Source organism: Mustela lutreola, chromosome 6 (assembly GCF_030435805.1).
Source record: "Mustela lutreola isolate mMusLut2 chromosome 6, mMusLut2.pri, whole genome shotgun sequence".
Taxonomy (NCBI): Eukaryota; Metazoa; Chordata; class Mammalia; order Carnivora; family Mustelidae; genus Mustela; species Mustela lutreola.
The window spans coordinates 15,112,938-15,125,220 of NC_081295.1; the positions used below are offsets into that span (position 1 = coordinate 15,112,938).

General features: G+C 42.8%; 1 protein-coding gene and 1 long non-coding RNA gene across 4 annotated transcripts in view; both read right to left on the reverse strand.

The window, feature by feature from the left end:
• Positions 1-8,132, reverse strand: part of CCDC170 (coiled-coil domain containing 170) — a 94,647-nt gene extending 86,515 nt beyond the window's left edge. The window contains exon 1 of one of the 3 annotated variants that reach the window (XM_059176763.1): positions 7,656-8,132. The gene's annotated coding sequence lies outside the window, so the exon portion shown is untranslated. Of the gene's footprint in view, positions 1-7,138; positions 7,225-7,273; positions 7,381-7,655 lie in introns of those variants that run through there. The other 2 variants (XM_059176762.1, XM_059176764.1) reach the window with 2 other exon arrangements.
• Positions 8,133-9,671: 1,539 nt separating this feature from the next.
• LOC131833454 (uncharacterized) lies at positions 9,672-10,814 on the reverse strand. The gene is made up of 2 exons (XR_009354476.1): positions 10,022-10,814; positions 9,672-9,885 (listed from the first exon to the last, which is right to left on the reverse strand). It is a non-coding gene; the product is annotated as an uncharacterized LOC131833454 (long non-coding RNA).
• Positions 10,815-12,283: the final 1,469 nt, after the last annotated feature.

Genomic DNA, 12,283 nt, shown 5'->3' on the forward strand with positions numbered 1-12,283 from the left:
CTGAAGTAGGAGAGACTTAGGGAAATGTGACAATTATACTCAAATATAAATATGTGCACGAATAGTGAGGTTAAGCTATAATGGTCTGACCATGCTGAGAAATTAATTTCTGTACGAAGTTTAACAGGAAAGATTCAAGAAGGAAATCACAGGATAAATTCAAAGAAAAGGAAGTTATTTCAGTTGCTCGGGAATATAAGGTATATATTTGGTCTTGTAACCAATATTTAAGACATTTTATTCAAGCACTCTCTATACATGTCAAGAGAAAAGTCACGATCAATAGCTACACTAGTGTCAGTAAGAAAAATATGGTGCTCTTGGTCCCACTTCTGCAACACCTTGGAAGTTCTCTGCCTTAGATCTAAGCCACCAAAGCACCAATTTCTAAAGGGAAAAAAAAACTGGAAGCAAAATAAAGAGGGTTGAAAAAGCACACTTTGGGTAAAGTACATAGCATAAATAATTCCTAGTACAGCGAGCATTACTCCCTTTTTCCAGTTAAGTTTGTCCTTGAACATAGAAGAAGACTTTATTATGAGTCAACTTAATTCAAGTACAAACCAAGAAGCACTCATTACTGTTTCAAATACACCACACACTGTATTTGCTGACATTAACTAAACACATGCTCATTTTAAAATATGCAAACAAAAACGTGCCCTGCTTGGTGTCCAAAAAGCTTTCCTACTGGTCCTTAAAATGCTTTCTCTCAGGCTGCGTTCTAAAGCCAGGGGGTCAAAGAATGATTAGGTACCAGGAGAAACCAAGTGTTGGGAGTTAAAATCAACAAAGTGAGATACACAAATGAATCAACTGGTTATAATTTATTTTTTTTTCAAACACTTAATTCTGAAATCATTTTAGACTTAGGAGTGCCTGGGAGCGCCTGCCTGCCTTCGGCTCAGGTCATGATCTCAGGGTCCTGGGATCGAGCCCCGCATTGGGCTCTCTGCTTGGCAGGGAGCCTGCTTCCTCCTCTCTCTCTCTGCCTGCCTCTTTGCATACTTGTGATCTCTCTCTGTGTCAAATAAATAAATAAAACTTTAAAAAACAAAAAAAGTTTTTGAAATCATTTTAGACTTAGAGAAAAGTGGCTATATCTGTATATCCTTTACCCAGATTCCCCAACATTAATAACTAGGATAAGCAAGGTACATTTATTAAAACCAGGAAACTAACATTGGTAAAATACTATTCACTAAGCTACCAGTCTTTCCACTAATGTTCTCTTTGTGGTCCAGAAACCAGTCTAGGTCCCCACATCGCATTTAGTGTTGTGTCTCCTTAGTGACCTTGACACTTTTGAGTACTGTCAGCTATTTTATAGACAATTCTTCTAGCTGGGTGTGTTTAATGTTTTTTTATCACACTGTCATCATTTGCTTTTGATAACAGAAAGTCCTTATTTATTTACAAGAGAAAAACATGTAACTACTGATCTAGTTCAACCCCTACCAATGGAGTACATTTTCTAGGATTTTTGTCCAATTAATTAATTCCTAGTCTAAAGGCATCTTTTTCCCTTGGACAAAGAGAAAAAGGCATCCTGTTAACTTCCACAGCCAAATCCCAAATATCTTATACACTTTAATTCTTCTTCACAATGACTTTACCAAGTCTGTGTCTTCAGTTTTTTTAGTAGCTCTCTTACCAAATTTTTGCCTAGTTGCTATTCAGATAGTAAGAGAGGTATGCTGAAGAAGTACTAGTCTAATTTGGGTTCATCTATATGTCCTTAAAGATTTTTGTTCCTGTCAATTTTTATCTTGCATATTTGAACACCAAGTATTGATGCCATGTTATTGCATATACATTTAGAATCCTTACACCTTCCTGTGAATGAAAATTTTTATTATTATTAGATAGTGAAATAATTTGTATTGTGACTCTCTTTACCTCCGGTAATGCATTTTTGCCTTAAAAGTATTATATCTAATCAGCTTTCTTTTGCTTATTTCTTGCCTGATGAATATTTTTTAAAAATTTATTTATTTATTTTAGAAAGAAAGACAGTTGGCAGCAGAGGGTGGGGGCAGAGGGAGAGAAACATAAGCAGACTCTGTGCTAAGCCCAGAGCCCATGTGGGACTCGATCTCACGACACTGAGACCAGGACCTGACCCAAAACCAAGAGTCAGATGTTCAACCAACAGTGCCACCTAGAAGCCCCATGCCTGATGAACCTTTTTGTACACTTTGCTTTCAACTTCTCCATATACTTTTGTTTATATGTCTTTCATAAATACCATATACCTAGATCAAAAAAAAAATCAATCCGACAATTTTGTCAGTTAACTGAGCATTTCGTCCATTCTCCTTTATGGTAATGCCTGCTATATTTATATTTACATTTATTTTCCCTGCTATATTTAGATTTATATTTCCACCGTCAGTTTGGGTTTTGGTTTTTTCACTACTTTTTCTGTTTCTTTTTCTCTTTCTTGGCTTTTTTTGGGAGCTTTGGGCTTTTTTCTTTATACCTAGAATAAGGAGGCTTCTAACAAATTCATATAAAGATGTGTGACTAGAGTCATATCTTTCCTTTTTTTTTCAAGATTTTATTTATTTATCAGAGAGAGAGAGGGGGAGAGAGCGAGCACAGGCAGACAGAGAGGCAGGCAGAGGCAGAGGGAGAAGCAGGCTCCCTGCTAAGCAAGGAGCCTGCTGTGGGACTCGATCCCAGGACGCTGGGATCATGACCTGAGCCAAAGGCAGCTGCTTAACCAACTGAGCCACCCAGGTGTCCCGAGTCATATCTTTTCTTAAACTTGAGTTTGATTAGGAGGTGGGGGAACAAAAGAGGAAACAGAAGAGGGAAGAAATGATTCTTCAAAAAGTAGAAATGGAAGGGCGCCTGGGTAGTTCAGTCGATTAAGCATCTGCCTTAGGCTCAGGTCACGATCTCAGGGTTCTGGGACTGAACCCCACATGCTCCTCCCTCTTTCTCTGCACCTCCCCCTTCTCATATCTTCTCTCTTTCTCAAATAAATGACTATCTTTTTTTAAAAAAACTATTTTTAAAAAGTATAAATGGATACCACCTCATACCCATTAGGATGGCTGCTATGAAAAGAAAAAAGATAAAAGGAGGGAAGCAGGAAAGAAAAATATAAGTGTGGACAAGGAGGTACAGAAATTGCAACATTTGGGCATTGCTGATGGCAATGAAAAATGGTCTAGCTACTATGGAACCCAGGATGGTAGCGCCTCAAAAAATTAAAAATGGAATTGCCATTATCATCCAGCAATCCCAACAGAATTGAAAGTAAGGTCGTGAGCTATTTGTGCAGCCACAATCAAAGCGAATTCACTAGAACCAAAAGGTGGAAACAAGCCAAGTGTCTATGCACAGATGAATGGATAAACAAAACAGGATATACACATATAATGGAATATTATTCGGCCTTAAACAGAAATGAAATTCTGCCATGCTAAAAGATGGATGAGTTTTGGGGACATTATACTAAGTAAATAAAGCAGTCACAAAATCACACTGTATGATTCCCCTTACATGAGGTACCTAGTGTAGTCAAATTCAGAAACAGAAAATAGAATGGTGGTTTCCATTGCCAAAGGAGAGAAAGGAATGGGGAATTATGGGTTAGTGGGTACAGAGTCCCAGTTATGCGGGATAAAAAGGGCTCTAAAAATAAAAAAGAAAACAGTTCTAGACATGGACAGTGGCAATGGTTGCAAAATAATAGAAAGGTAATTACTCCACTGTACCATGCACGTAATATGGGTAAGGTGGTCAAGTTTATGTTACACGTATTTTTTCATAATTTTTTAAAAAATGGAAATAGTGGGGAAATAAAGGGAAAACTGACTTTCCTTCCTTCATCATTATGGATGACCATCTCCAGGGCCAATGCCCTGATGACCTACAGATGATACAGTTGATAAACAGAGTTGCTATTTATATTTTCTTCTCACAACAACCCCATCAGACAGTTAGTTCACCTGTTTCACAGAGAGGCAAGAGACTTGCTCAAAGCCCCAACAGTGCTATTTACTGGAGACTCCACTTTGGTTCAGGTCTTCTAGGTATGTGAAAACACTGAAAGAGCAAAGCCACAGGAAGTCTGTGCCCTCTGATCTCAAATGCAATCACTTCTTGCCAAAGGACTGCTGTAGCTTTTTGCTCACTGGTATTATTTTAATAATTTAGTAACATTTTTAGGCTTTCACACCTTCTTTCTGCTTTTTTCCCCATGCCTTATTTCAAATGCACAACAAAGTTACACTGTTCTGCTGGAAGTTCTACTTGTAAATTTCGTGAAAGCATGTTTCCCTCTTCCCTGCTTGAGCTGTTAAATTTCAAGTCATGTAACATTGCTCTCAGTATTCATCATGTTTTCTAGCCTAGTAAAGGTCTGCTTATTATTTGATGAGAGGCAAAACCAACTTGAGAAAAATGCCACATTAAATCTGGGTCATGGGTGATACCCACGGAAGCCAACTGTTTCTGTATCTGTTTTTCTTGATTGTGAACTCTTGATTCTTCACTGAGAGCAGAAACTGTGAAATTCATTTTTTTAATCCTCAGTACCTCATACAAAGCCTCAATTACTGATTGCTGAGATGGTGACTGAGGTCTTATTAATGGAGGTGTCAGCGATGACAGGCGTGGAGTCGATGCCAAGTCAAATTCCAAAAGTTATAGAGAATAAGAATAGCTAATATTAATAAGCACTTACCCTCTCAGTCTGTTGGATGGATTAGATATATTAACTGTGAAATCCCAAAACTATCCTATGTGGTAAGGACTCTGATCCCATGACTTCAGATGAAGGAACTACAGCTCAGAGACATGAGTAATTTTTTTGCCCGTGTGTCATCACAGATAATAAGGGATATAATCAGGATTGCTTGAACCCAAAACTAGAACCTTTGGTCTCTGCAGCATTCTGTGTCCTCATAGAGTTGCACAGAATTGTATTTTAGTCTGTTTTTCAGTATATGATGGTGCAGTAGGAAAAGGACTAAACTTACAAAAGAAACATTATTTAAGTCCAGCTACAGCAGTCGCTAACTAAGCAAACCATTTTCACATCCATATAATGGGAAATTCTTACTTTGCCTACCTGAGCTATAAGATTGTCTCAGATGAAGTATTTAGCAAACCGAAAAAATAACTTTAATAAATGCTGCTCTATCAGTTTCTACTTCTAGTGTAAGATTTAGGTCTTTCGGGTCAATTAAAATCTTGGATTTGGTGAATATTTTCCTCTTTTTTAAAAAAGATTTCGTTTACTTATTTAGTAAACGAAAGATTACATGTGCGTGCAGGGGGAGAGGTGCACCAAGGGAGAGCCAACTCTTGAGCTGAGCATGGAGCCCCACTCGGGTTCAATCCCATGACCCTGACATCGCGACCTGAGCCAAAATCTAAGAGTTGGACACAATCAACTGAGCCACCCAGGCGCCCCAAATATGTTCCTTTTATGTAGTTAGTAAAATTTATCTTAAAAATCTCCACATGCATCGATAAGATTATTCAATATGATCACATATTTATTGCCAAAACTTTTCTTTTTTCACTTTTACTATGGTAAACTCTGGCAAATACCACCAATCAGGATCACTAAAAGTGGGACAAAGTGACATCACATACCTCCTGGTTTGACACATTGAGACATACCACTTTATAGTATTTCTACCAAAAATCTAGTTATATGTGCTGCCAAAGTGAGCAGTCTACCAAAAATCTAATGAAAAACAATCAGATGAACTCATTCTCAAGACAAATGACCCAGACTCCATAAAAATATCAGTATCATCAAAGACAAAGATTGAGGAACTATTTCAGGTTTATAGAGACTAGAGACACACAACTAAATATAAAGCATGATCCTGACATGAAAAAATATTCTGCAGTAAATGGTATTATTGGGACAATTGGCAAAATTTTTGTAGCTAGTGTACATTAGGTAAAGTTACTGCAGCAATGTCAAACATCCTGGGTTTGATCACTGCATTTTGGCTGGAGAATGCCCCTGCTCTTAGGAGATACCTACTAGGATATTTGGGAATGAAGGGTCACAATGTCTATGATTCACTTTCAATTGTTTCTCCAAATTTAAATAATATAAAAATACTAAAAAAACTTATGCATGGCTAATATTCTTTTTTTAAGATTTATTTATTTGAGAGAGAGAGCACGAGTGGAGGAGGGGCAGAAGGAGAGGGAGACAGACTCCTCAAGCCGACTCTCACTGAGCACAATGATGTGGGGGGTTCCATCCTAGGACCCTAAGATGATTACTTGGGAAAATCGAGTGTCAGTGGCTCAGCAGACTGAGCCACCCAGGTGTCCCTGGACTAATATTCTTAATTCACAGAGGATACCATATCAGGATAAAATTTGCAAATGTCAAATGGAAAAAAAAATACTTTTTATTTGCATAATATATTACTAATTTTCCTCAATAAGCCAGGAATCAAAGAAATCGAAATATAGGTCAAATATAAGGCAGCAATCAAAGCTTCTAAATATTAGCAGAATCCCTATAACGTTTTGGAGAATCCACCCCATGTTTTGAATCAAAGAGTGTCCCCAGAGATTTCTGTGGCAGTATGGTTAGGCTGAGGACAACTCTCAGGTCAGCAGCTCTGCAGAGCACAATCCCTTCCCTATCTCTGGCAACACCCCTAGTACACTGTGCCTGGTGGGACCCTGATGCCAGGTCCAAAATGGGATACTTCACCTGGGCTCAGCCAGCCCTAACTTCGTGTGTGTGTTTGTGTTACAACATATCCGACGCCCCAAGTCCCTAGTGCCTAAGGAATTGAGCAAATGGATCCAAGGACAGCTGAGTGACTGTTTCTACGGTGACCAGCAACAAAACGGCCAGCGACTTTGCTCAAGACCATCATTAACCCGACCACACCAGACTTTGAAGAAATTGCTCTCAATCACTACTTAGGCAAGGAGTGTAAGTTACACGAGGCGGGGGGCGTCGCGGGGCACCTACAGGAGCGGTCTTCCCAACTTCGCCGTTTACATGGTCCGAGAAGCAAACCGGTGCCCGCTAACACCCAGACGCACTTCCCCAACTCTCGCCCAGCCCATAACTTCCTAAAATTAACCGGCCGCTGGCAGTCCCCGCGCACCCCCAAGGCGGAGCCATACCCACCACGAGGCCCCCGCGCACTGGGAAGAAGTTTGCAACCGCCCGGCGGCCGTGCAGCCCCGGTGCTCGGTGCTCGGTGCTCCGCGCTCCGCGGCCTTCCGAACGAGCCCGGAGCGCGGCCGGCGGGCCGGGACGTACCTCGGGCGCGGGTGGCGAGGCGGGGCAGCGGCGCGGCAGGTCCCGGGTGGGCGCACGGCTCCCGGCGGGCTCCGAGCGCAGGCGGCGGGGGCGGGGAGCGCGTGCGGGGGCGCGTGCGGGGGCGGGGGCGCGTGCGGGGGCGCGCGCGTCTCCTGGGGCAACTAGTCAACAGGCGCGGGCGGCGCAGCCCGGCCGCCGGCCGCGCTGGGGGGACCTGGAGGCCCGCCGGGCTGCGTACTCGTGGGGCGGCCCCGCAGCCTTGGGCCTCTGCGATGCGTCCCCGGCGTCGGACAGACCCGCATCCTCCCGACGGTGGCCTCCGGCGCGCGGGCGGCGCGGGCGGCTTCGGCGGCCCCGGCGGCCGGGTCTGGCCAGGCCTCACCTTGGCTGAGCCGCAGACACTCGCCAGAATGCCGGGGTTCCCGGTGGGAGAGGCCGGTCTTCGCTGTAGAACTCCCCCGCGAGCGCGATTCCAGGTCTTGTCCTTCTGCCAGGCATGCACAAGTGACAGCGAGTGGTCGGTGTTATGGTCAACGTTACCGTGCTAGCGCACGAGAGCTCTAGGACTGCGCTGACACAAAGGTGAAGAGCATTTATTTAGCACCTACTGTGTGCAACCGCTCCGCTCCTTCGGGCTCCAGGGCCGGCTTCGAGGGCGTGTTGGCTGTGCGGTTGCACAGGCTCTGTACTCAGAACAGAAGAGTCCCGCGCTTGATTTAACGTTCCAGCCTTGACATTCCTAATGACTTTTGTACACCGGACCCTACACTTTCATTTTGTACTGGACTTTGCAAATTTAGTAGCTTGTCCTGGGGAGGGAGCCTTCTTCCTACTTGCATTTGACCTTCTCAACAACCTGAAGGAAAATGTTAAGTGATAGTAATACTAGTGTTAGTATCACCCATTGTTTCTAGTTACTAAGTGCTTACATGTTCCTATCAGAGCTGCTCCAAGTGCTTTCCGGGTGTGATCTCGTTGAATAAACAAGATTATAAAGCGGACATTAGAATAATCCATTTTTAAGATAAGGAAACAATCACAAGGGGATAAAATAAATTATTCATGCAAATACAGCTGGCCAGGGGCAGAATGGGGATCAAACCCGAGACGGTAAGACCCGAGCACAGAGAATCTGAGTATCCTGCCTAAGATCCCAGTCTTTGCAGCAGAACCTAAAAATGGAACCCCATTCACCTCCCTTGAAGGCCCTTGGTGAAACTGTGTGCTGTTCTAAAATTAAACAAAATCAGAAAGATAGCAGCTCTCCTTGGATTCCATCCAGTGATCCCACATGCATCCATTATTGGCTGAGGATTTCTTGGCCTTGACACTGGTTTCTGTTTTTATAGCTACATATCCAATCCATAATCACTTCAAAGGCTTGCACTTGGAGCACCATTAAAAAAAAAAAATCCTTAGGGGAAACTAAGGCTTTCAGAAATCTCCTATTAAACTATAGTATCATTTGTAATAATCATGTTTTCAAGTTGCATTTTTTCCTTGCAGTAGAATTATGACACACTTTTAAATTTTTCAATTAAAAATTTCCCTACCTGGGGAAACAAATACATAAATTGATGAAACCCCAAGGCAGCTGGCAGAGACCCAAGCTGAGGAAATCCCTTCTCTATTAACTCTACATCCAGTTGTTTCAGAATTCAATTTTATGAAGTCTAATTCTGGTCACTGTGGTCCACTTTGTAATTCTTCTTCTTGACAACACAAGACATGAATTCCCACAGTCTATTAAAAAGTCAGCATTGAAAAAATAAATTAATTAATTTTAAAATGTCAGCATTGGTTGGGATGCTTAGCTAGCCCAGTTGGTAGGGCGTGCAACTCTTTCTTAGGGTTGTGGGTTTGAACCCATGTTGGGTGTGGAGGTTACTCAAAAATAAAAATCTTGGGGCGCCTGGCTGGCTCAGTGGGTTAAAGCCTCTGCCTTTGGCTTAGGTCATGATCCCAGGGTCCTGGGATGGAGCCCCACATCGGGCTCTCTGCTCAGCAGGGAGCCACTTCCCCTTCTCTCTCTGCCTACTTGTGATCTTGTCTGTCAAAAGAAATAATAAAATCTTTAAAAAAAAAAAATCTTTTAAAAAGTCAGGGGCTCTTGGGTGGCTCATTTGGTTAAGCATTTGACTCTTGATTTTAGCACAGGTCTTGACCTCAAGGTCAGGAGTTCAAGCCCCGCTCTGGGCTCCACACTGGGCTTGGAGCCAACTTAAAAAAAAAAAAAATAGGCAGTGTAGGTGATGGATGCATTAATTAACTAGGTGAGAGGAATCCTTTAACAATGCAGAACGGATCACCGCTGTGTGCACTCCATTTAACTTAAAATTTTACTTGTCTGTCTACCGCAATAAAGTTTAAAAAAATGCACGATAAAAAAAATTTCAACCAGTGTTAAACAGATTTTTTTCTAAGTTACAGCAATGCACTTTTGTGTAAGTGGGAGCAGACAAAGGGCTTGGCTGGCTCCTGCCCAAACGCCTTTGAACTTTCTGGGATGTCAAGACGTGAGCCAAGTGAGTCTTCAAGGCAGCATCTGATGACAGCGTCTTTGAGGGTTGAGAGGGAGGAGACAGAATCGGAGTGTAGATCTGAGCTGGAACCTGGAAGGGACGAGCTGGTATGACGGTGACAGAACATGGAGGCTGGCAGCGGGGGGACCCTGGGCGGGATGAGGGTTTAAGCAAGGGAGGGAGGTCCAGGCCACAAAGCAAGTTCCAGCCCCGACTTCTCACCAACCTGCATGTCTGCACAATACATCATGACCCATCGCACCTCAGTACAGACTTCTGGTTTTCGTTGTAACGTCAGGAAAGACAGAAGGCTACCAGCTGTGCGACCTGCTGCAGCTCATATAACCCCTTCTTCGGGATTAGATGCCAGGCTGAGTTAGGGCCGTGGCGTGTAGGACTCTTCCGCTGCCCAGACTTCGGAAGGCGATCATCGGGAAGCTCAAGCCCGCAGGATGACAACGGGGCAGGAAGAGGCGGGATGGGTTGGAGGAGAGCGAGGAGGCGCGAGGAGGTCTTCCCGACGGGCCGTCATGGACCAGCTGAGAGCTGGCCCCCGTGCCATGGCGGGGTGCGGATGGGGAAGAGGGGTAGGTCTGGAGTCTGAGCTTCCAGCCAGGCTGGAAGTGGGGTGAGGCCTGACAGGCAGCAAGGAAGATAAAGCAGAGGAGGGAGGAGGAAAGAGAGTTCAGCTGGGGACACATTTAGTCTGAGGTGCTGATAGGGGAAGGCAAACATTTTGCAGTTTGGGAACAGGAAGTCCTGGGCACATCCAGCTTAAACCAGAATTTCCAGCTCATTCTGCTATAAGATTAAATTTTATCCTGAAATGTGTGTATAAACCTGGCCCAGCTGAGGTATATGTTAAATAAACAGGCTCTCAAGACGAGATAAAAAGTCCTCATGAGTAGCTCTGGGAAGCAATGAAGTGCTCTCCCCCTCTGGCACCGGGGGTTCTCTTGTGATGTCACAAGTTTATTGCTCGGTTTCTCCTTTTTTTTGTTTGTTTGTCTTACCAATCTACAGGGTTCTCATAGGAAAATTTGTAATACGATAATAACTTTGGGGGCTTTTGACTTCTTTTTCGAAACCTGTCGCTGAAACCACTCCCATGATATTTTAGTTGTCTGAAGGTTGTTTTAAAAGACCATATTTGATTTCACTATTTCTCCAAACAACTGAATGAAACGTGGCCAAAGGCTGCAAGCAACTCGTGTAGCTGAAAGCATGGGATTGCGAAATGGTGAAATTCTCTGAAGAAAAATGAAGCAATAATGCTTAGAAAAATATTTTGGCTGTTGCACAGCAATAAAATCTTTAAAAGAGAAGTTTACAATATTGAAAGAATATCACTGCTGTATTACTTCAGTAGATGTGTTATTGAAAAATTAGAACTGATCTGTATCGTTGGCAGATTTTTTTTCCCAGACAAAAGCCAGCCCTCCTTGGGACCTGGAAATAATAGACTACCAAGGGAAAGTGTTGTCAGGTCAAGCATTTCCCCCGCTGTAACAAAATTGGGAATCAGGAGACTCTCCCTTCACTGAAATCAGATTATAAATGAGATCTAGTTCTTTTTGTATATATGGGGGTAGGGGGAGAACCAGTGAAATATAAGCTTGTATGAGAGAGCTTTTCCTTGTTTAAAAAATAGTATAAGTCCTTGGATTTATCCCTGGACTTTGAGGCCCTCAAACAGAGGTTAAGTGGACAGACTTTTGAGCCAGGTTGCCTAGGATGAAATCCTGGCTTTGCCATTGCCTGGTCTTGTGATCTTGGGTAAATTTCTCCACTTCCTTGGGTCTCTTTGCTGGTCTGTACTATAGAGGTTAACTAACCCATGGGGTTGTTGTAAGGATTCCATGAGTTAATGCATGTGAAGTCCCCAGTACAGAACCTGGGACAAAGTTCAAAGTGTTAGCTGTTTGCACTGTTCTTTTAAAACACAAGAGTAGGAAATTCCCTCCCAAAACACTGCAAAAAAGGACTAGAAATGCAAAATTGTTTACTCTTACTCTAAATTGCTTAGAACTTCAAAGATTGTAATTTTTTCTTTTTTTTTTTTTAAGGTGGGGGAGGGACAGAGGGGGAGGGAGGGAGAGAGAGAATCTCAAGAGAGAATCTCATGACCCTGAGATCTCACGACCCTGAGATCATGACCTGACCAGATTCAAGAGTTGGACGTTTAACCCACTGAGACACCCAGACATTCTGGATGATGATCATCTTTTTAAAAAATTTTTAAACTACTCAGTATATACGAACAAATTCTTTAAGTACTTTCTTTACTTTGAAAAATCAGAATATTAGAAAGGGTTTCGTGGGTAGCAACTAGCAGCAACAGAAGTGCCTTATCTCCAAGAACTTAGAAACCAATTGGCCTCATTCGACTAAAACAAAACAGAAATATGCAAGATGCTTTATTTTTTTAATTAAAGATTTTATGTATTTATTTGACAAGCAGAGATGACAAGTAGGCAGAGAGGCAGGC